A 23,901-nucleotide genomic window follows, 5' to 3' on the forward strand; every position below is an offset into this window, starting at 1 on the left:
AAGGATATTTATTGTCCTACCTTATCTATTATTTGCCATGATTGTTTCTTTCTGAGGTTGCAGAAAAATCGTTCTGTGGAGTAATAGTTCCCTGAATTGATACACCAGTTTCCTCTGCGTCTCCATGGCTTTTTAGATCAGGTGAACCACATCCAGCAGCGTGCGCTGATGGTGGCTGGGTTACTATTACCTGCGTTCCACATGACAGGAGTGTGAGTCACAGACAGCGTGTGGAATGGAATACCCAGGGTTGCACAGGGCATTGGAGGTGTTCTGACTCTAGACCCCAGCTCTCTTCACCACCCTGATGAACATCGTCTGCATCACCCACCCACACCTGCCATTTTCTGAAATGCCACAGTCTAAAAACCAAAAAAAAAAAAAAATCCTGTTGCCGTCGAGTCAATTCTGACTCACGATGACCGTACAGGACAGAGTAGAACTGTCCCACAGGGTTTTCAAGGAGTGCCCGGTGGATTCAAACTGCTGACCTTTTGGTTAGCAGCCGTAGCTCTTAACCCTAGACCAGTAATATAATGACTGATTTCCATCCTGTTTTGTGAAGCACTTGGGTACTGTGGTGACCAAGTTTCATACATATCGAGTGACCTGGGAAAAAACATCCAGAGCCCAAGAGGGAATCTACAGCTTGCAAAATGGGGTTACCAACATGGAAATCCAGTGACATCTAATCCCATTGTGCGGCATTATGTAAATATATGGAGTGTTGTCAGAATGTTTCTTAATTATTACAAATTATCACTGTATTTTCAAGGCCAAAATTTCCAGGAAGGTTTTGGGAAAGACTTGCCCATTCGTAGTTGTGTCTATCACCTAACAAAGTCTCTTGTAACCCTAGCATCTAAGAGCTTTTGGGGTGCTCTTGAATGTGTATGTCTTGAAACTGACAATAAAATGTGTAGAATTTGGACACAAATGACCCACGTGACATCTAGAAGGACAGGATATCAGACTTGAAAGATGCAGTAGAGACAGTACAGTTTGGTGCTCTCCACAGTCTGCTCGCCCGTTTTTATAGGTGAGGAAACTGAAGCCCAGAGAGATTATTTACTCAAGTTTACATAGATTATTCATTCTTATTATAATTATTATTCCATCATCAGGTCCAAACCAACCAACCAAAACCAAACCAACCAATTCTGACACATAGCGGCTCTGTAGGACAGAGTGGAACTGCCCCCACTGGGTTTCCAAGGGTGTAAATCTTTTGCAGAAGTAGACCGCCACATCTTTCTCCCGAGGAGTAGCTGGTGGGTTTGAACCACCGACCTTTTGGTTAGCAGCCAAGCTCTTTAACCACTGCACCACCAGGACTAGTGAAGGGAGATCATGTCCAAATCAGATTCCAAATCCACTGATCTTTCTATTTCACTAACACTAAGGTTATGAAATCAAGTAAATTAAAAATGGCAAAGCGAGCAATGACACAAACAACAGCATCACGTAGGAAAGGCCACCTGAGTGTTACAATTTATTTTCTAAATTATATATTTTTTTATTTTTTTACTTATAGCTCAGGTCTGGTCCACATGCAATTAAAAAAATGGTGAGTAAGAAGTAAATTCATGTCATCATCATACTTTTTTTCATTTTTATAAAATTATGTGATATTAAACCAAAAAAAAGAAAGTTGCTGTCAAGTCCGTCCCCACTCATCGTGACCCTATGGCACAGAGCAGAACTGCCCGCATAGAGTTTCCAAGGAGTGGCTAGTGGATTCAAACTGCCAACCTTCTGGTTAGTGGCTGAGCTTTATTTTCCTATTTCATCTAGTGCGCTTTCTCAGGGAAATCTATTTCCATTCATCCACCATATGGTCATTTTTTAATGTTGATTTCATATAAATATTTAGGTAGCTAGAGAGAGACAGACAGACGATCACATCCTTTGCTCTTTAGGAAATCAACTGTTTAATTAAATTTAGGGATAATAACCAATGCTGGCAAACAAGAAGGCATCAAGGGAAAGGTGGTAAAATGCAGTGTGCTCTGGCATAGCCACACTCATCAAGAGTGCCCCAGCTCTGCTCACCCAGCTCACGCCAAAGCTTCAGTGTGAATCACATTTCAATACTGACATGTATGTGAGTGTGTGTGTTTTCTGCCCTTTCCACTTTGCCCGCACAGGCTAAAAGAAATAATCACATGTTTCGGGTTTTGGTTTTTTGTTTCAAATTTGGAAGTTTCTTTAAATAATTTCTGAACGGCATTTTTCACCCGAGTGCCATGTTCACTTTGATAAGCCCAAAGGGACTCACTGGTTATCTCTGATTGCAGGCAATTCGAACTTTAAGTAAGCCTGCCTTTATCAACCACTGTTTCAACAGCTGATTAATTACTGCTGCAGAGATCCAGGGGAAGCCTTTATCTGAAGAGCAGTTCAACCATTAGCAGAGGAAACTTCCTCGTGCACCAGCAGCTCGGATAACAAGGTAAGATAATAGCTCACAATCCTTCTCTGGCTTGTGCAAACAGGAGCACTCCCTCTTACCCCAATACCAGGGCCGGAGAAAAACAGTCAGCCAAATTCTCAAAATACCATGGTGTTCAGTGGCAAAAACTCTGGTCATTTTTGGGAGGGTTTTTTTTGTTGTTGTTCAGTGACCTCCAGTCAGTTTCGACTCATAGCGACTCCATGTACAGCAGAATGAAACACTGCCTGGTCCTGCACCATCCTCACAATTGTCGTTATACTTAAGCCCATTGCTGCAGCCACTGTGTCAATCCACCTCTTTGAGGGTCTTCCTCTTTTTCGCTGACCTTCCACTTTATCAAGCACGATGTCCTTCTCCAGGGACTGACCCCTCCTGATAACATGTCCAAAGTACATGAGCCAAAGTCTCGCCATCCTTGCTTCTAAGGAGCATTCTGGCTGGACTTCCTTGGAGACAGACTTGTTTGTTTTTTTGGCAGTCAGTGGTATATTCAATATTCTTCACCAACACCACAATTCAAAGGCATCAGTCCTTCCTCGGCCTTCTTTATTCATTGTCCACCTTTCACACGCATAGGAGGTGATTGAAAACACCATGGCTTGGGTCAGGTGCACCCCAGTCTTCAAGGTGACATCTTTGCTTTTCAACACTTTAAACAGGTCTTTTGCAGGAGATTTGCCCAATGCAGTGTCTTTTGATTTCCTGGCTGCTGCTTCCATGGGTGCTGATTGTGGATCCAGGTAAAATGAAATCCTTCACAACTTCAAACTTTTCTCTGTTTATCATGGTGTTGCTTATTGGTCCAGTTGTGAGGATTTTTGTGTTTTGAATAGCATCTTGAAATTATACAGAAGAGCTCTCATTTGGAAGTTCCACTAATACTGCATAACCAACTGTTGTCGAGTCGATTCTGACTCATAGTGACCCCATTGGAGAGAGCAGAACTGCCCCATAGCTTTCCAAGGAGTGGCTGATGGATTCAAACAACCAACCTTTTGGTTACCAACCAAGCTCTTAACCACTGGGCCACCAGGGCTCCAATACTGAGTAGCCGTTGGCTATTCACAGGAGGAAATCAAGGCCCAATAGGATTCAGCAGTGAGCATGGAGGGGTTTGTCTGGTCAGTTTAGAGTTAGCATGTGGGCCTGAGGCCATTCTTCCTGCTAGCTGTACACACTTAGACAAGTGGCTTTGTATCCCTGTAACTCAGTTGCCCTCTGTGTAAAATGGAACTACTAATAAAACCTATAGGCTAGCGTCATTGTCAAAATTACGTGAGCCAAAAACACAAAAAACCCATTGCCTTTGAGTTGATTTCGACTTATAGTGACCCTATAGAGCACGGTAGAAATGCCCCATAGGGTTTCCAAGGAGCAGCTGGTAGATTTGAACTGCTGACCTTTTGGTTTACAGCCACAGTGCCACCAGGGCTCCGAGTGAGCCAATACTTCCAGTATTCCTAGAATTATGTCTGATACATAGAAAGTGTTGGATAAATGTTGGTGTCATTACTAAGTTAGGAAAGAGTGCAAGTTATCTAGGTTCTTCCAGTCTTAATAGAACTAACCAACTCCCCCTGCCCCGGTCATTGCTGTTGAGTCGATTCCGACTCATACCGACCCTATAGGACAGAGTAGAACAGCCCCATAGAGTTTCCAAGGCTGTGGTCTTTATGGAAGCAGACTGCCACATCTTACTTCTATGGAGCACCTGGTGGCTTCAAACCATCATCCTTTTAGTTAGCAGCCGAGTGCTTAACCGCTGTGCCTTATAGAATTAACCAGAGGTAAAAATTTTTTTTTTTTTTAATTAAATATAGCCGAAGAGGACCTGGAACCGTGGCAGGACACATACTATTGTAACTATCACCCCCACCCCACACACTATTATGACTTCTACTGGCAGCAGCTGTCTAGTTATACTAATAACAGCAACATTTTTCAAGCATTTTACATATTTTAATACATTTTCCCTCACCATCCTATGAACCCAAACCAAACCCCTCATAGTCAAGTCGATGCCATCTCATGGTGACCCCATGTGTGTCAGAGTAGAACTGTGCTCCCATAGGCTTTGCAGTGGCTGTCATCTAATGGAGTAGATTGCCAGGCCTTTCTTCCACAGCACCTCTGGGTGGATTCAAACCTCCTTTCATTTAGTAGCAGAGTACAAACCATTTGTGCCACCTGGTGATACCCTTTGACACAGGTATTATTATTATTCCCATTGCAGAGCTGATGGAATTGAAACACAGAGAACTGAAATGACCTGCCAAAGGTCATACATCTTATGATGAGGAAAGAGATTTGACCTCAGTCTACCAGCAGACTGCCTGCTCTTAACCACTATTGCAATCGCTTTGTTACTGTTACTCTGTACTGAGGGCTTACTTGATGTCAGGCCCTTCCCCATTTGTGGACACTCAGAGGTGAGGTGACTTACCCAAGAGTCAAGGCAACAAAATGGTTCAGTCAAAATTCAAGCTAGAGCTTCCCCAACTCATTTACCTGTGCTGTGAAGCCTCTTCAGTGTCCAGGTTTGGAGAGGGGGCTATTGAGGAGTGAGGGGAGAAAAGTGACGGACACTCAGGAATGTGGGCTTGAATCTTTTGACTTTCTACCCCCGGGACCCCCTCAAAGGCTCCAGCCCTTGTTCTGAAGCATCATTTCCTTGTTGGGCTGGAGGGTCTGCTGCAGGTAGGAACAATAACTCTGTCTGCATTCTCCACTACCCATTAAGTGGGAATGTGCAGGAATATGATCTGTTTACCTCATTTGCTTTACCTGTACTGTACTGAGGGGTGCTTTTTTTTAGCAGATGATGCAAACTTGGCTAGCTTTTAAGCATTAGTTTACAAAAGGCTAAGTAAGCCCTCTCACTCTCCCATAAAAAACTGAAGTGGGATTCCTCTGACCACCTGGGGCAGGTGTGGGCTTACTGACCTGTCTCTCCCATCCTTTTATAATACCAGGAGAGAAACAGGGACCTTGCTTCATTCTTGTTTGTGCCCAACTCCTAATACAAACCTAGCACACAGTCAGAAGTGCATTGTGTAGCTCCTAGTAAGAAGCCAATATAAACTGTTGTTGTAATTGAAATTGCACCAGTACAGAACACTCATGAGAGCTGATTTTAAAAAAATGATTATTACTCCCAAGAGATAGGACATAGTTTAACAGCTGAGAATATTTAAGGCTGCAGAAGGGAAAAGCCCAGCAAAGAAGAGTAGAATAAGCCCACCAAATGTTTAGAAGTAGAGTTTTATCATATTTAAGAAAAGGCAGTGTGTCATTTGTGCTTACAATCATTTATTTTATGTGAATGGTCTATGGAAGTAGGTTTAGCAATGTTTTTCAGTCGGCAATGCTTTGCAGAAAAAAAAAAAAAACCCAGTGCCATTGAGTCGATTCTGACTCATAGCGACCCTATAGGACAGAGTAGAACTGCCCCGTAGAGTTTCCAAGGAGCTCCTGGCAGATTTGAACTGCCTACCCTTGGGTTAGCAGCTGTAGCACTTAACCACTACGCCACCAGGGTTTCCCTGCAGAATATAAAAATGGTAATTAATCCTGAGTATAAAACTGCAAGTCCTTTCTGGAGCTCATAGATTGTATACGACCTTTGCCTTCTGAAGTCTTCTATATCCACCTAGGAAAGCCTAAACCACCTTTCCTGCTAAATTTCACAAAGGACCCACCTCTGCTCACCTGGTGCCACATGCATCAAAGGAACTAATTGACCCCCTTAGTACACACAGCTAAACTTCAGCCCCTCATCTGTGAAGGAAATGTCACATCAATTATGGGGGAAAGTTGGCAGGGGGTTGGAATTGGGGGCGGGCTACAGAACTTGGGGAACTTGTTCAATTGGTGCATAAACATTTTTGGAGCACCGAAGTGGACAGGCCTGGGGGTACAGAGATGAGTCTCAAGTGCCTTCTCCCTAGAGGAGTGTCCGGTTACAGAATAAATAACGAAAAGGTGGAGGGCGTTAAATGCCATTAAAAAAATGCAGCTAGGCGCTGGGGGAGCGTTAGGAACACGGGGAAGGCGATCTGGAACACGGGGAAGGCGATCTGCCTAGGTAATGCTGCACTGTCATGAACAGTTCCTTTTCATGGCTCATCCTAACAGGGGAAACTGAGGAAGTACCACACCAAATAAGAACATTTTCTGAGCAACACCAAGAAAAAATAATAGAGAGATAGAAGTGTATGTGCAAAAGATGTTTATACTAGCATTATTAATAAATACCGAGTAAACTTTTTTTAAACTTGACAGAGGATCTATTTGATGAGCTCCTACCCAGCTGTTTTTAAAAATATCACATAAAATAATGTTTGACAAAGGAAAAAAAGATGATGCGATATTGCTGAGGTTGAAAACCATGCTTGGAAACAAACAATTATATGTGTGTGTTGGCACACAATAAAAGCTTGAAAACCCATGTACCAAAAGATCAAATTAGCAATGGTTATTACTGAGTGGTGGAATTATGGGAGTTTTTTTTTTTTTTTCACTGTGATTCTCTGTGTTTTCCAAATTTTCTGGAAAGCTTGTATGATTTTTATGTTAGTATTAAAAATAAATAATTTATTGTAGAAAGGTCACTGTACCCACCCCCAATAATTGCATTCTCAGAGCTCACAAATTCTGGTCAGCCAGTCCCAGCATTCCATCGCATTAGTTGCATTTGTTCTTGAGACAACTTCTTCCCTTTGGATTAGCCTGTTCTCCCGGCTGCGACGATGACTGAAGTCAGCCTGGAAAAGCCCTGCTTTGTTGTTCGGCCTCCCACTGAACTTGAGTTTTCACCAGTGAATGTTTCTTATTTGATTTCTCATGACAATTTTCTTTCTTCATTCCGTTTAAACGTTTGTGTGTTTATGTCACAGCTGTCTGTCTTGTTCCCTGGGGACCCGTCTTGGGGATAACTGTTTGGATGGTGACCACTGTGCCTGACTCCACTTTGGTCCAGGGGGGCTCTCTGACTGCTAGGCTTGCCGGTCCCCCCCCCCACCAATGCCATTCCCATGCAGCTGAGGCCCAGAAGGCGTGGTAGTAGTGATGTCCTGCTTTACTTCTGTGTCTCTTCTGCCTGCGTCTCCCTGTGCTGGACACTGGACACTGAGCGAGAAACGTGAGAACACGGTCCCTGGTACCAAGGAGCTTATTGGAGTCAGATACTAAGCAAACATATAAATGAAAATATAATTGCAAAACGTGGTAAGTGCCATGAAGCAAAGAGAGAGATACACAGAGAGAGAACGAAGTGGGAACTGGGGAATGCAAGTCTGGGGAGGAAGTAACATTTGAGCTGAGACATTAAGAACCAGATGAAGTTCACGCAGGTAAAAAGAGAGGGGACATGCTTGCCAGGCAGAGGGAACAGTGTATGGGGAGGGATGCAGAAAGTTGACAGAAAGAGAACATGCACCTAGAATGTCAGTAATTGGCGTTATCTCACAAAAGCCTGAACTGGGCGCCAGATGAGTCCTTAAATTCAAGAATGAAGGGGTCTTTTTTATATTTTAAAATTTTCTTTCGGTGTATGCAATTCAATAGATGGCATCTTTATAATGACTTCTGTACTGAAATTATCTGAAAGCTTCCTGTTCTCTGTTTTTGCTTATATATATATATAAATATAAATAGGGTCGCTATGAGTCGGAATCGACTCAAGGGCACTGGGGTTTGGGGGATATATATATATATATATATATATATATATATATATATATATATATATATATATATATAATTGAGCCCTGGGGGCACAGTGGTTAAAGCACTCAGCTGCTAACCAAAAGGTCGGCTGTTGGAACCCACTAGCCATCTGTTTCCATAAAGATTTACAGCCTTGGAAACCCCGTGGGGCAGCTGTACACTGAATAGAGTCGCTATGAGTCAGAATCAACTTGACGGCAGTGGGTTTTGTTTGTTTTTGCGTATTGGCGTGTATTCTATTACATGGCTTAAATGTTGAAGGCCACTTTCCCCATCTTTGGGTTATCTTTGCTTTTCTTCCTATGCCAGTTTGTATTTTTTCTTTTTTGCCGTGCTGGCTCTTTGAAACAGAACTTCCACTTCCTGTTGTCTTCTGTGTGGCAGAGGAGCAGCTCGCCGCGCTGCCCATTCTCTGAAAGCCCTAGTCTGTCTGCACCGAGGGACTGCATCTTTCTCTTGGCCGAGCGCGCGTTACTTTTATGTGGCACTGAAAGTAGTTTCATAATCTGAAGAATAAACAGATTGCCTGTCAAATTCTCTTTCTTTGTTCCATCGTGACCTACTAACATTTACACTGTCTTGCGGAAACATGGCAAATAGGTTGGTTGCCTACATCAACTCTTCCCGTTGCAGGAAAATGTGATCGTGCCCGGCGCTCAAGAAAGGGGCCGCACCCCACCTCAAGGCCACATTGACCGAAGGCAGCAGCTGAATGCCCGGTAGTTATCCACAAGTGTGGATCATCTTAGGACATTCCCTTGAGAGCATGGATACGTGGATGAGACTTTTTCATAAAAGCATCCATTTCTAAAGCCATCATTTATAGACTCATTTTTTTTCTTATTGTGTTTGGATAGATGTTGAATACGCATTTCTAAGAATCCATGGGTATGGAGAAAAGTTTTTTATAGATAAAGCAGAGGATTAAAAAAAAAAATTCTACAATGTCATAAAAAAAAAAAAAACCATTGCTGTTGAGTTGATTCCGACTCAAAGCGACCCTGTAAAACAGAGTAGAACCGCCCCATGTGGTTTCCAAGGAGCAGCTGGTGGATTTGAACTGCCAACCTTTTGGTTAGCAGCTGAGCTCTTAACCACTGCACCACCAGGGCTCCCCATAGAGAGTTCCTATAGTATACTCCCCATGTTGGCCCCATTCCCTCTTCTGTTTAAACATCTCCAACCATGTGGGCCTTCCAGTGCCACCCATTACAGCTTTGAACAGCACAAATCATTAGGCAATTCTCCCCAACACTGAACAAAGTCGGCTTTTCTTTTTCATCCATTGCCATACTTCTGCTGTGCACAGGCAATGCAGACACTTATTTTACTGAAATACTGTTGGGGAAAGAACAGAGAACTCAAGACTCTAGGAGTCTGGTTTGAATTAGTTATTCCATAAATCATTTTCTCTTAGATGGCACCAAAATTCTTTGTAATTAAAACAAACAAACACATTTTTACCTTATAAACAGAAATTTCCAAACAATGTAGAAAATGTTTCAATGGTTTCTTCTTCTGGGGAGCCAGCATTCCCTCTAATGGCTTTACGTAAACAATTAACATTTTTCTGAACATGGTGCCTTCTTTTTTTCTTTTCATGATAGTACGTCGGGATTTTAGGAAAATGTTGGGACTTGATAAAAAGTGCTGGAATGAGTCGTGATGGCCAATGATCTCGGTCACCTGGTGATTAGATGGCACTGCAGCCCTGCCCCTTTCTAAAGCCCTTCTCGCTTAGTCCATTCCCCCAAAGAACCGGTGATTGCCGGTCCTAATAATTGCTGGGCTTAGCTGCCAGATTCATTCAGAAATTGCTAGTATTGTCCTTTGTACAATGATATGTCCCTATGCTCTCTGTCTCTTTTCAGCAAACCAGAATCCTGGATATAATTCGATCTTCATTATGGAGAGGAAAGCTGAATTGGATAATAGAAGACCTGAAGAGTTTAAATGACAGAGGATCAACCTCACTGTTCCCCATCCGGCTCTGCTCCCTGGTTGACGTTGATGTTCGTGGCTCAAATTAATTTGATAGGGACTGGGGAAAGAACAGAAACCCCGGTGGTGCAGTGGTTAAGTGCTACAGCTGCTAACCAAAAGGTCAGCAGTTCAAATCCACCAGGCGCTCCTTCGAAACTCTATGGGGCAGTTCTACTCTGTCCTATAGGGTCGCTATGAGTCCAAATCAACTCGATGACAATGGTTTGGTTTTTTTGTGGGGAGGAAAGAATAGTTTGAGTTCAAAACCTGAGGCTAAGGGCTTTCCCTCTCCAAACCGCCAGCCCTGAAATCTACCCAAATCTTAGATGAACATCTCAGGAAGGGAGATGGCAAGACTGCTTCTTTGCACAAGCAATGGACCCCTCCCACCTGCCTATAGAATGAATGCCCTCTGCGTCTGATGGAAGACGAGGGATTGCAGGGGATGTTTTGTTCTCCTGCCTCCTCACAGTGTAATTGTTCAAGCTCCTAGGTGCTGCACTGATACACGAAGAAATCCAGAGAAGAAGTACAATACATCTTCATTGTCTTTCGTCAGTAGCCCTTGATTAAATATTTCTTACCTGGGCTAAGGTAGCATGGGGTGGAACAAACCATGGGCTGCAAGCCTGAAGAGGTGAGTCTTACTCTCTCTTCCATGTGTATTACTGTGTAACTTCAGTTCAGTTGGCTAACATCTCTGAGTCTTGGCGTTCTCTTCTATAAAAACAAGGAGACAGGCTGAATTATCCCAGAAATTCCTCCTGGGACTAAGATTTCTTGATTCTGTGATGTTAAGTTATACTCAAAATCACCGTGAAAAAAAAAAAATACAGAGTGAAAGAAATTTAAAATCAGTAAGTCACTTATCTGGTGATGGCTACTCCATAAAGTAATTTCTGATTTTGTCTGCCCATTTCGAACAGCTGGTAACACTAGCTGGGTCTCAAGAATTCAACCAATACTTTTTATGTAAATGCTGCACTTTTTCTTTCTTACTTTGGAGGCATCTCTTAGGAAATATTTTAAACAACCCCATGCTTTTCACAGTCTTTGTAATTAGATTTTGAGACATTTGCTAACTTTATGTACATATTTGTCATACTAGGTATGTCTGAAAAGTAGTGAGGCTAGTTTCTAAAACTCACACCCAAAGGATGCCACACATCTTGTCCTCCTGGCCATGGAAAAGTCATACTTGAAGGATGGTTAAAAACCTAATAGGTCACTGATTGTTCATACCCCTGCTCTTTGTCATCTACAGAGGATGCAAGTTAAAAACAAACAAACAAAAAACACCTACAGTGAAACCCAGTGCTAAGTCATAGTATCATTCCAGGCATAAATGGTGCATTAACGTTCTTCGGAGTATTTTTACGTTAATTATTTTATTAGGGCCTCCTTACTGCCCTTGTCAGGTACAGAAGAGAGGAGCATTATCTCTGTCTTGTAAGCGAAGAAAGTAAAGCTGGGAGTTTACACTGGGATGTTGGGAGGTCCTGTGCTGAGGCTGGAGAGCCATCGAACTGAGTTTCTTGTGAAACAAATTAGCATTTGGGTAACTTTGCATTAGCCTGGTTTTTCCTGAAATGAAAAGGCATCAAACAAATCTTGAAGGCAATCCCCTTGAGTCTGGGATGGCTTGTATGTATAGCATGGGCTCAGGCATACATTGTCTCTCTGTTTAATGGTATTTTGAAGAGAATTTCTTATAACCCTGACGGTGCCTAACAACCAGAGTCTATGGTATACACACATGGATATGCTCTGCAGAGCTCTGAATGAGCTTCTAGAAATTGAATGAAGCCAGCTTGGCAGGTTTTCTAGGCTGCTGACAGTGACTAAAATTACTGTGTACTTTCTAAGAGAAGACTTTGTATAAAGTACTGCCTTCATACCTTAAAATGTCTAAAAACTTTTTTCAAGACTAGGGTAGTCTCTTTCCACCTTGAGTTTTGGATTGACAAATGAGTGACATACCACCACATGAGTGCAGGTTGGTTCGGGGATCCCTTGCCTAGCTCATCAGAGCCCTGGACTTGAACGGCAAGAAAGTCAGAGCGGTGGTCACATTTTAAGAGCTCACAAATGTAATCCAGCAGCCTGAAGAGACATCTCCCACCATCTAAGTGACCCCTGCACAAGTCCCGCAGCTCAGCTTACACTTCTTAGCTTGAAGCCTTTGCAGAATCCATACAAGCTGTGAAATGATCCCTTTCCATAAAACCCTGTGACAAAGAAGCACACTCTGCTTTCTGATATGTGTTGCTGAGCTATCTGGAATTGTGGTTTAGCTCCACAGCCTTGGGCCTTTTGAAAGCAATATCATTTCTTTCAAATGAAGATAAGAGCGAGCAAGGTTACTGTTGGTATTGCTTTCTCTTTCACTCTTTTTCCTCCATGAATGTTTCAACATTTTGGAGGCAGTGAAAAAAAAAAAACTAGGTTTGCTGGTCAGTAGTAGCAACTTTGGAGAAAACGTCTTCAGTGGAGCTTCACGTGATTTGATTTAGCCCATTTGAAAGCAGCCACTCGCAGAGACAAGCAGCATCTTGCAAAACCTGTTGCTTTGTCATCTGATTTCTTGAGGAAAATACCAAGTACTTTTTTTTTTTTTTTTTTTAACATCCTCTATTTCACATTGCTTTAGCAAAGTCTTGGAAAATTAGGTCCTAGAAGGATCCAGTCTTACAGATTTATTCAGTGAAAAGAGAGATAATTCATAGGGCAGGGCGAGAAGTACAGGAATGGTGTCTGGACTTCACCATGAAATCACTCAATTTCAGAACCTCTCAAATACCTTTTGTTAGAGAAAGTTTGGGTTGATTTAATTTCTTGAAATGCATCAGACTGGTAGAGACTTGTAGTGGAAATATGAATCATAGTCCCTGAAAGTCAAGAGTGTCCTTAGATGTCTTCTAGCCCAACATCTCATATAAAGGAATCTCTTCTGTAATTCTCTGCTCAGACATCTCCAGGGGTAGAGCACGCATCCACCCTCACTAGGCCCCTCAACCCCATGTTAAAGAGGTCTCATTTTTAGAAATTTTTTCTTTGACCTAGAATTTTCTTCTCTTTACCTCTCAATCAGTTCTGGTCTTTGGAACACGGCGATTAAATGAATTCTCTCTTCCACTTAGCATTTAATTTGAAGACAACTGTCATAATGATCCTATTTGCTTCTCCAGGCTAAATATTCCTCTTTTTAAAAGTTTCTTCTAGAATAGGGCTACCAAACTTTAATATTTTATATATATATATATATAAAACATTTTTTTAAAATAAATTTAAAAGACATTTACTGTTCTTGGTCAGGATTCAGTATGGTAAGTGTGTCTTGTCTCCCTGTAGTAATCTCTAAGTTCTATGAGATCCTAATCAATAAATCTAGTTCTGGTTCCTAGAACTGTCAGAACTCAGTCAATTTCCTGCGGGCTTACTATGTGCCAAGCTATATTCCAAAGGTATACATCTATGCATATGATGGACAAAATCTTTCATTCATGGGGTTTACACTTTAGTGGAGAATAATAGAAAATACTCTCTTAAAAAAATAGGTCATTTAAGAAACGTCTAGATGGGATAAAGGAGAAAATGTATTAAGGCAGTAGAATAGAATGACTGGGATTATGGATATGTAAACCCGTTACCAAACCCATTGCCGTTGAGTTGATTCTGACTCATAGCAGACCTATAAGGACAGAGTAGAACTGCCCTATGGAGTTTCCAAGGAGTGCCTGGTAGATTTGAACTGCTGACCCTTTGGTTTGCAGCCGAAGCACTTAACCACTATGCCACCGGGGTTTCTGGAGAGATGCTTCTTCAGCTAGGATAGATGGGGAAGGCCTCTTGAGGAGAGAACATTTGAGCAAAGGCCTTAATAATGAGACTCAGCCCTGCAAACCATTACAGAAGGACAAGCAAGAGCAAAGGCCCTGAGACTGCTCACCATGTTCAAGGAGACCAGAGTCACTGGAGTAGAGTGGGATGGAGTGAGAAAGTCAGCCGGGGTTGGGTGCTGTAGTGCCTCAGGCTCCACAGTAAACAGCTAGATTTCATCGGAGAATTTTAAGCTAGGCAGCAATAGGGTCTGATTTATGCTTGGAGAAGATCACACTGTCTACTGTGTGAAGCTACCACCCATCTGTCAGTTTGTCTTACTGTGGTGGCTTGCACGTTGCTGTGATGCTGGAAGCTATGCCACCAGTATTTCAAATGTGAGCAGCGTCACCCATGGTGGACAGATGTCAGTGGTGCTTTCAGATGAAGACAGACCAGGAACAAAGATCTGGTGATCTACTTCTGAAAATTAGCCATTGGGAACATTATGGATCACAACAGATCATTTTCCAACTCTCTTGCTTTGTCATCAGGAGGGATCAATCACTGGAGGAGGACATAACATTAGGTGAAATAGAGGGCCAGTGAGAGTGAGACCCTTGAGGAGACGCACGATAGTCACAATGATGGACCCGAAGGTGCTGGTGGTTATGAGAATGATACAGGATGGGGCCACATTTCATTCTGCTGTACATAAGGGTGCCATGTTATCGTTGTTAGGTACTGTCAAGTCAGTTCCGACTCATAGCGACCATATTGGACAGAGCAGAACTGCCCCATAGGGTTAGGTTGCCATGAGTTGGAGTCAACTCGACAGCAGCTAACAAAAACTGCATGAAGAATTGACTGCAGAGGGGACAAGAGTGGAAACAGAGAGACCAGTTGGAGCTGAGGACTGAGAGAATGAAGGCCTAAACTACAGCAGTAGGAGAGGAGATGAGAAGTGGTAGGGCTTTGTGTTGTATTTTGGAAGTAGTGCTGACAGATCCTGCCAATGGATTGAGTATGCAGTGTGAAGGGAGAAGGGGAGCCAAGGGCAATGCCAGTTTTCTACCTTATCAAGAGGGTGGGGAGAGGGAGCGTATCCGTGTTGCCATTTACCAATCTGGTTAATGATGGAGAAGCAGCGAATGGGAATCAGTGGCAGGAAACAGTTATGTCTTGGACATATTATGCTTGTAATGTCTATCAGATACCTAAACAGAGATTTTGTGTAGACCATACTTCGGACATGTTGTCAGGAGGGATCAGTCCCTGGAGAAGGACATCGCCTTTGGTAAAGTACAGGGTCAGTGGAAAAGGGGAAGACCCTCAATGAGGTGGATTGACACAGTGGCTGCAACAACGGGCTCAGGCGTAACAACGATTGTGAGGATGGCGCAGGACCGGGCAGTGTTTCATTCTGTTGTGCGTAGGGTCGCTATGAGTAGGAATCGACTAGATGGCACCCAACAACAACAACAACATGGGATAGAGAACTTTGTAGCTCAGGGGAGAGATCAGAGTTAGATAAATAGGGTATTTGAAGCTGTGGGACTGGATAAGATTAAGTAGGGAGAGAGTATAGATGGCAGAAAGGAGAAAGAGAGAGGGAAGAAAGAGGGAAAAGAGAGGAAAAGAGGCCTGAGGTGCCCTAATACTTAGAGATTAGACTTAAGAAGATCCAACAAAACAGACATACAAGGGAGGACCAGTGAGCTTGGAGGAAAAGCAGGGCAATGTGGTGAGCCCCAAGCCTCAAAAGAAAATAGATCAATAAAGTGGGAGAAATTACCTCTGTGAAATGATAGTGAGCATCAAGTAGGGTGAGAACAGAGATGTGACCACTGAAGGAGAGAGAGGGGTGATTGCAAGAGCAACAGGGGATACAGATCAGGACCACAGGGTGAGGGGAGTTTTAAGTAGGAACGGGGACCTTTCTTTCATTGTAACAGAAAGGCAAAACAGAAGATGGTATTTCCAGTAAGGAGATGACATTGTTTTGTTCTGTTCACATCCATTTTCTAATATAATTGATATCTGGAAAAACAGACATACCTCAGTAACCAAGAAAATGTTATGAAAGAGAATAAGTGGTAGTGGAGGGGGGATGGGGGTGTGAGGTCTACCAGAAATTAAAATGTTTGGCACTATACAAGAACTGAAGAGAGAATCCAGAGATAGAGCACTGAAACAGAATTTTAGTGTATGATAAAGGTAATCTTTCACAAATTAGCAGGGCAAAGACGGACCAATCAATAAACAACATTGAGAAAAATGTCCAATTGTTTGGAGAAAGATGAGCCTTCATCTCTGCTCCTCTCTTTAAAGCAAAATAAATTCCAGATGGATCAAACAATTAAACATCGAAAATGCCATAAAAAAGATATTTGAAATGGAGAATTTTTAAAAAATATAGTCTTGGCATGGTGAAGGCATGACACAAAAAGAAAGAAATGGACTAAATTCAATTAAACAGAAATTTAATACAGCTGTACAAATAAAATCACAACATTGTAAGACAAACTAGAAAATAAATTTCCAATGCCTATGGTTTTTTATGGTAAAGGGCTAATTTTCTTAACATGCAAAGGACTCTTAGAGGTCAGTAAGACAAAGAAAAAGATAAATAATCCGACAGAAAAACAGGTGAAATACATGAACAGGGGACTTCATACAGAAAAGAATACTAATTGCCAATAATCATGGAATAGTACTTTATCTCCCTCATAAAATAGGAAATGCAAATTAAAACAATAATAAGATACACCTCTTCAGCTATAAACTACTTAAAATTTTGAAAATACCTAAAGCTAGTGAAGGGGTGGAGAAACAGGCAATTACAAAGAGCAATTTGGAAATAGTTAACAGGAACAAGGACAAGACGAAATATGCGAGGTCACTTACCATTTGTAGGAGTTTAAACTGTGGATACTTTTGTATGGATGCGCAGAGTGGTCAGTAATGCTTATTACTACATTACTTGTAATAAAACAGATTGGAAACAACCTAAATGGTCATCATAAAATACATAAAATCATAAAATACACTGTCATAGTCAATGGAGAATTATCAAACTAGGTACATTCCTGTGATAGAATATTATGCAACAATTAACAAGAATGAGGTAGAATATATATGGATAATGTAGAAACATAATTAAGATATTTTAAGTAAAAAATGTCAAACTCTGAAAACTTTGATCCCAAGTGTCCTGACATTTGTTAGTGTGTGCGTAGAAAAAACCTGGAGTATGTGTAATGAGTTATTTACATTTGATGTCTCAGAAGAATCAGAAGAGGGTGTTGGGGCGCCAGTGAGAAGACTTTTACATTTCACTTTATACTTGTCAATACATATATACATTTTGTTTTACTATGAGAATGTATTATTTCTTTAATAAGAAAACTGTTGTTGTTGTGTGTCGTGGAGTCGATTCCAACTCATAGCAACCCTGTAGGCAGAGTAGGACTCCTCCTTGGGTTTCTGAGGCTGTAAATCTTTACAGAGGCAGACTGCCACATCTTTCTCCCAGGGAGCAGCTGGTGGGTTCAAATCACCAACCTTTTGGTTAGCAGCTGAGCACTTAACCACTGCACTGCCAGAGCTCCTTCAATAAGAAAACTAGTTACTTAATAAACTATATCTAGAATCAAGTACTATAACCCAGATTTGGTCTAATAAGTGTAGAATGCAGTTTGTGGCTAATATTTCCCTTCATCTGGCCATTCTCTACTTTCTTTCAGTAGAAGCTCTCTTGTCTTCCCCAGAGCCTTAATCTTCACTAGATGATTCCTGTGTTATTTCAATTCCACTCCAATAACATGATTCAAGACCCTTCTTTTTGTTTGGAAATACAACATATGTATTTTTAAAATGGAGTCTCCATTACAGAGCCTATTGGTCAGTCTGGATGGAATGCTACTGCAACGAGAGTCCACCCACAGTGCCTCAGTTTCCTAGGACTGCTGTGGCAAAGTACAAAAAACTTATGGCAACAGAAATTTGTTCTGTTACTGTTCCGGAGGCTAGAAGTCTGAAATCAGGATGTCAGCAGGGCCATGATCTCTCCAAAGTCTCTCCAAGCTTCTGGTAGACCCAGGCGTCCCTTGGTTTGCAGCTGCAGTATAACTCGTGTGGCCATTTTCTCTCTGTCTCTGTTCTTTCTGTGAGGTTTCTGATACACGACTTTGTCGAAATGAGAAGCCACGCACTTACTCACATAAAAACAATGTCATAAGGTTAGTGAGTGGGATGTTGGCCTGGTATTTCACACCATGTTTCCAGTCTGCTCATCTCTGGCTCCTTCCTTGTGAGTTCTGAAGCCAGCCCCTTCACCTCCTCTGTTTTTCACCAAAATCTCTATGAATTGATAAAGAAGTTCAAAGAGTAAGAAGTAAGACTGGTCTTAATCATATTGTCTACTATGCCAGGAATGACAAATTGAATAGGAATGGCATTGAATTCATCATCAAAAAGAACATTTCAAGATCTACCCTAAAGTAAAACGTTATCAGTGATAGGATAATATCCATAGGTCTACAAGGAAGACCAGTTAATGCAACTATTATTCAAATTTACACACCAACTGTTAATGCTAAAGATGAAGAAGTTGAAGATTTTTACCAACTTCTGCAGTCTGAAATTGATCAAACATGCAATTAAGATGTGTTGATAATTACCGGTGATTGGAATGGGAAAGTTGGGAACAAGGATGGATAGTTGAAAAATATGGCCTTGGTGATAGAAATGACATGGGAGATTGCATGATAGAATTTTGCAAGACCAATGACAGATTCATTGCAAATATTTGTTTTCAACAATGTAAACAACGACTATATGTGGACTTCACCAGATGGAATACACAAGAATGACATCAAGGACTTCATACATGAAGAAAGCAAAACGTCATTAAAAAGACAAAGAAAGAAAAGACTAAAATGACTGTCAAAAGAGACTCTGAAATTTGCTCTTGAATGTAGAATAGCTAAAGGGAAAGGAAGAAATGATGAAGTAAAAGAGCTGAACAGAAGATTTCAAAGGGCAGCTTGAGAAGACAAAGTATTATAATGACATGTGCAAAGACCTGGAGTTAGAAAACCAAAAGGGAAGAACATGCTCGGCATTTCTCAAGCTGAAAGAACTGAAGAAAAATTTCAAGCCTCGAGTTGCAATATTGAAGGATTCTATAGGGAAAATATTTAAATGACTCAGGAAGCATTAAAAGATGGAACGAATACAGAGTCACTGTACCAAAAAGCACTGATCAACGTTCAAGCATTTCAGGAGGTAGCATATGATCAGGAAACAACGGTACTGAAGGAAGAAGTCCAAGCTGCACTGAAAAAAAAAAGCATTGGCAAAAAAACAAGGCTCCAGGAATTGACAGAATACAAATTGAGATGTTTCAACAAACAGATGCAATGCTGGAAGCGCTCACTCTTCTGCCAAGAAATTTGGAAGACAGCTACCTGGCCAACTGACTGGAAGAGATCCATATTTATGCCTAATTTAATGACAATTACATTAGCAGCTTAGCTATGAGAAAGTCTTGGTTATGGCTTCCAAGCTGTATCTTTTTAAGCAAAATTGTACCTCTTAGTAGTATTAGCTAATTTACAGAGAATTTCAAGAAAAATAACTTGAACAGAAAGAAAAGGAAGACATGAAACAAAAAAGCTTTCCAAATAATTTTCTTAATTCTCTAACAGATTCTGCCCACATCAACAGAACTGTCCTTTTAGGCAGACCCTCAGTGGGTAAAGTTTATTTTCTGCCTTATCTTTAAATTACCCTGCCTTCATTTCTCCTTATTTTTTACGACTCCTTTCCCTACCGCTCTCTCCTCATACTACCCCATAATAAAAGTCTACCCAAATAAAGGAATTGCTATTCATCACTCACACTTTAGAATGAATTTATAATGTTTTCTTCTCCAAGATATTTACGTTTAAGCCATTAATAGTTCTTGTAGAATAAAATTCACTGAGCCTATGAATAGAATTTCAGGTAGAATTCTACAGCTAGAATCCCCTCCAAAAGCTTATTCTCTCATTAAGTCTAACTGTACTTGATTAATCAGCTCTAAAGTGATTTGGCTTAGGTCTCTGGAGCCATAATAACACAGTTAACACGCTTATTGTAAATTTAACAAGAAATAATTGAAAGAAAGACGTTCATATTTAAGAATCTTCCCCCGAAAATGTTGCCAAGGCAGGGAGTATTAAAAAGATACAAAGATCCTTGGGGAACACATTCTTTCAAGCAGGAAGTAAGAGAAAGAAGAACCAGGAGGACTAAGATCTGAAAGGGGCCTTGGAGAATGCCAAGCCCAACATTCTAATTTCATTGACAACAACGCTGAGGTGAGAGAGGCTGAGTACCTGCTCGTTGACACATGGCCACTAGCGGCAGAGAGGAGGCCAGCACTCAGCTCCATATTGGTTTTGAGTTTGGTCATTCATTCATTCATCAAATACTCATTGTGGTTCTCCTGGGTCCCAGGCAATGTCTGCAGTTCTGGGATACAGTCACGAATAAAGTTGAGTGTGATGTGTGATGATCACATTGTCATAGCTGTGGATCAAGAGTTGCTCTCTAGACCATTGCACAAGAACCTGCTTCACCTGCATGACACGTTAGTGAGCAAGCTTCCTCGATTAGTGATGATCAGTGGAGTGCTTAGCGGGAGCTTAGCAGGAGCTGACATACGTACTTTCTCACCATAGATTACAGGGGAAATTCAGCTCACACATTTCTGACTCACTGGAAGTAAATACCTATTGGGTAGCGATGGCAGGAAGACTTGCTCTCCGAGATTCTTCTGTCGTAGGTATGAGTGAAGAGATAAGGACTTTCACATTCTAACAATAAATAAATAAGTAGAATCACACTGGATCCTTTTTTGTTTTTAAAAGTTCAAGCATACCACATTCTAGCCAGCATCAAGTTGGGTTCTCCAAAAATATCTCTAACATATAAGGTATATAAATATATCTCTCTCTATCTCCATTAAGTTGGGGAAAAAATGACTTTTCTATGCCATATTCAGAAAAGAAATAATTATAGCAACTTAAAAAAAAAAACAGATTGTTGTGGACTTTTTCTGCTTCTTAAAAGTGAATTAATTTATATTTCATTCTCTAAACAAAAGGTTTTTGTCTCTTCTCAATTTTTTTCTCTCTTATTTAAATCACGATGGCCCATAACAGTTGGAAGATCTGAAAATTGAAATATACACATATATACGCATACACCTATATATCAGGGAAGAGAGACTAAATTTTCCCGAGAAGCTCCTATTTGTTAGGCATTGAGATAGATGTTTGCATGTGTCCAACTTAATCTCATCCTTGCAAAGTTCACCTGAAGAAGTGGGGATTCTGCATTTAGAGACCATGGTTCAGATCCCAGCCCTGACAACAGGTGTGCTGCCAGCTGACTGGTCTGTCTACACCTGAGTTATTTACAAATCAGGGGCAATTGCACGTGCCTCTTGGAATCGTGGTGAGAATTGCATGTGCCTGGTACATGGTAGTTACGTAGAACACATTGATCTTAACTGTTTCTCTTCCTGGTTTTTCAAACGATGTCTACGCATCGTACAATCCAGGTTTAGATTTCCTTTTTCTGCCCACACCTCACGCAGCTCAAGGCCCTCATCTTCCAGAAAGCCTGGCCTGGTCAGCCCAACCTAGTCTTCTGCTACCAGCTTTATGCCCACTCCACCCGGTCCTTAGATGGATGGTGCTACATTTTAGATCTATAAGAACATATTCAGGTATATCATAATGGAAGCTGGATACATTTGGGTTTGGTTTTTTGTTTTTTTTAGCCACTTCTAGTGACTTACCCACAAAACAAAATTCCAGGGCCGTCGAGTCGATTCCGACTCATAGCAACCCTATAGGACAGAGTAGAACTGCCCCCATAGAATTTCCAAGGAGCGCCTGGCAGATTCGAACTGCCAGCCCTGTGGTTAGCAGCCGTACCACTTAACCACTACACCACCAGGGTTTCCAACTTACCCACAGTCACTGTTAAACATGCTAATACCCACAGTATGTTATATCATAGTGTGTTATATCACATGTAGAAAACAAGTTGTTATATCACATGAAGAAAACAAGTTGTTATATCGCAATGTGTTGTATCACATGAAGAAAATAAATTGTTGTATCACAATATGTCATATCACATGAAGAAAACAAGTTGTTATATCACAGTGTGTTATGTCACAAGAAGAAAACAAGTTGTTATATCAGTGTGTTATGTCACATGAAGGAAACAAGTTGTTATATCACAGTGTCTTATATCACATGAAGAAAACAAGTTATATCACAGTGTGTTATGTCACATGAAGGAAACAAGTTGTTACATCACAGTTTGTTACGTCACATGAAGAAAACAAGGTGTTACATCACAGTGTGTTATGTCACATGAAGAAAACAAGTTGTTACATCACAGTGTGTTATGTCACATGAAGAAAACAAGGTGTTACATCACAGTGTGTTATGTCACATGAAGAAAACAAGTTGCAAAATAATATGTGCGATACAATTTTGTTTTGTTTTTGTAAAGTATCTTTGTTTGCATATGCATAGAAAAAAAAAATTTGGAATGATGAACACACCAAACAGTGTTCACTGTTAATAAACAGGATTGGGAAGTAGGAAGCAAACGGGACATTTTTGCTTTTTAATTTTTTAAGTAACTGTGTTATTATGTTATTTTAATTTTTTTAGTTATTTATGTAATAAAAACAATTTGAAAATGTGGCAAAGAGAGAATACATATTCAGTTTAAAAGTACTGTTAGAAATGTCCCACACACGGGTAGCAAGAATGAGTTAGTCTCTCATTAACACTTTCTAATGCTAAAGTGAAGCCCTGGTGGCATTGTGGTTGAGCTCCGCTGCTAACCAAAAGGTCAACAGTTCAAATCCACTAGTTGCTCCTTGGAAACCCTATGGGGCAGTTCTACTCTCTTCTGTAGGGTCGCTATTAGTCGTGTCCAAATAGAGATACCTGCTTTTAGAGAAGTTGCTATATCACAATCTGAACTCATTCATCCATTAAACTTGGGAGTGACTGTAAAATTTACAAAACTGTCTTCCTGCCAAATGGAACCCACTTCTGAGTTAAATTTCAGATTGTTCACCAGCCAGAAAGTCTGCAAAATTAAGACAGTTAAGTGTTTATGTAGGAAATGTGAATTTCAAAATGAAAATAAAGCATCTTTGCCTTCACATTCACTAAGGTTTTCAAAGCACATTCTATGTATTCCCCTCGCCTGTTCCCTCCCGCCCCCTCCACCGCCGATGGTGCTATGCATTTTTTTAAAACATATTTTTCTCCTTGAGTCTCAAAGCAATCTGGTGAAATAGATCACGCTATTCTCATTTAACTAGTTGTGACCGGTTGCCACCGAGTCAGTCCCAACTCCTGTGACCCCGTGTGTATCAGTGTAGGACTGTGCTCCTTCGGGTTTTCAATGGCTGATTTCTTGGAAGTAGATTGCCAGGCCTTTCTTCTGAGACAGCTGTAGGTGGACTTAAACCGCCAAGCTTTTGATTAGTAGCCAAGAGTGTTAACTGGTTGTTTGCTGTTGTTGTTGTTGTTGTTTTATCCTCATTTACAGATGAGGAAACTGAGGTTTGGTACAGAGACTGGGTGGCTTTTTCAGAGTCACTCAGCTGGTGGTATTAGAATCAGAACGCAAAATCTGCTTTATTGACTCAAGGACTCACATTCTCCCCTCAACATCACACCGCTGCTTGAAGATGTTGGGCCCTGGAAACAACCAGCAAGCTTTTCCAACAAGCAAGCTGTGGTACAGAACCTTGGTCTACTACTGTCACGCCATCGCTACCAAATGTCTATATTTACAGTCATATGCAGCAAACCCCGTAGAATTCC

Source organism: Loxodonta africana, chromosome 1 (assembly GCF_030014295.1).
Source record: "Loxodonta africana isolate mLoxAfr1 chromosome 1, mLoxAfr1.hap2, whole genome shotgun sequence".
NCBI lineage: Eukaryota > Metazoa > Chordata > Mammalia > Proboscidea > Elephantidae > Loxodonta > Loxodonta africana.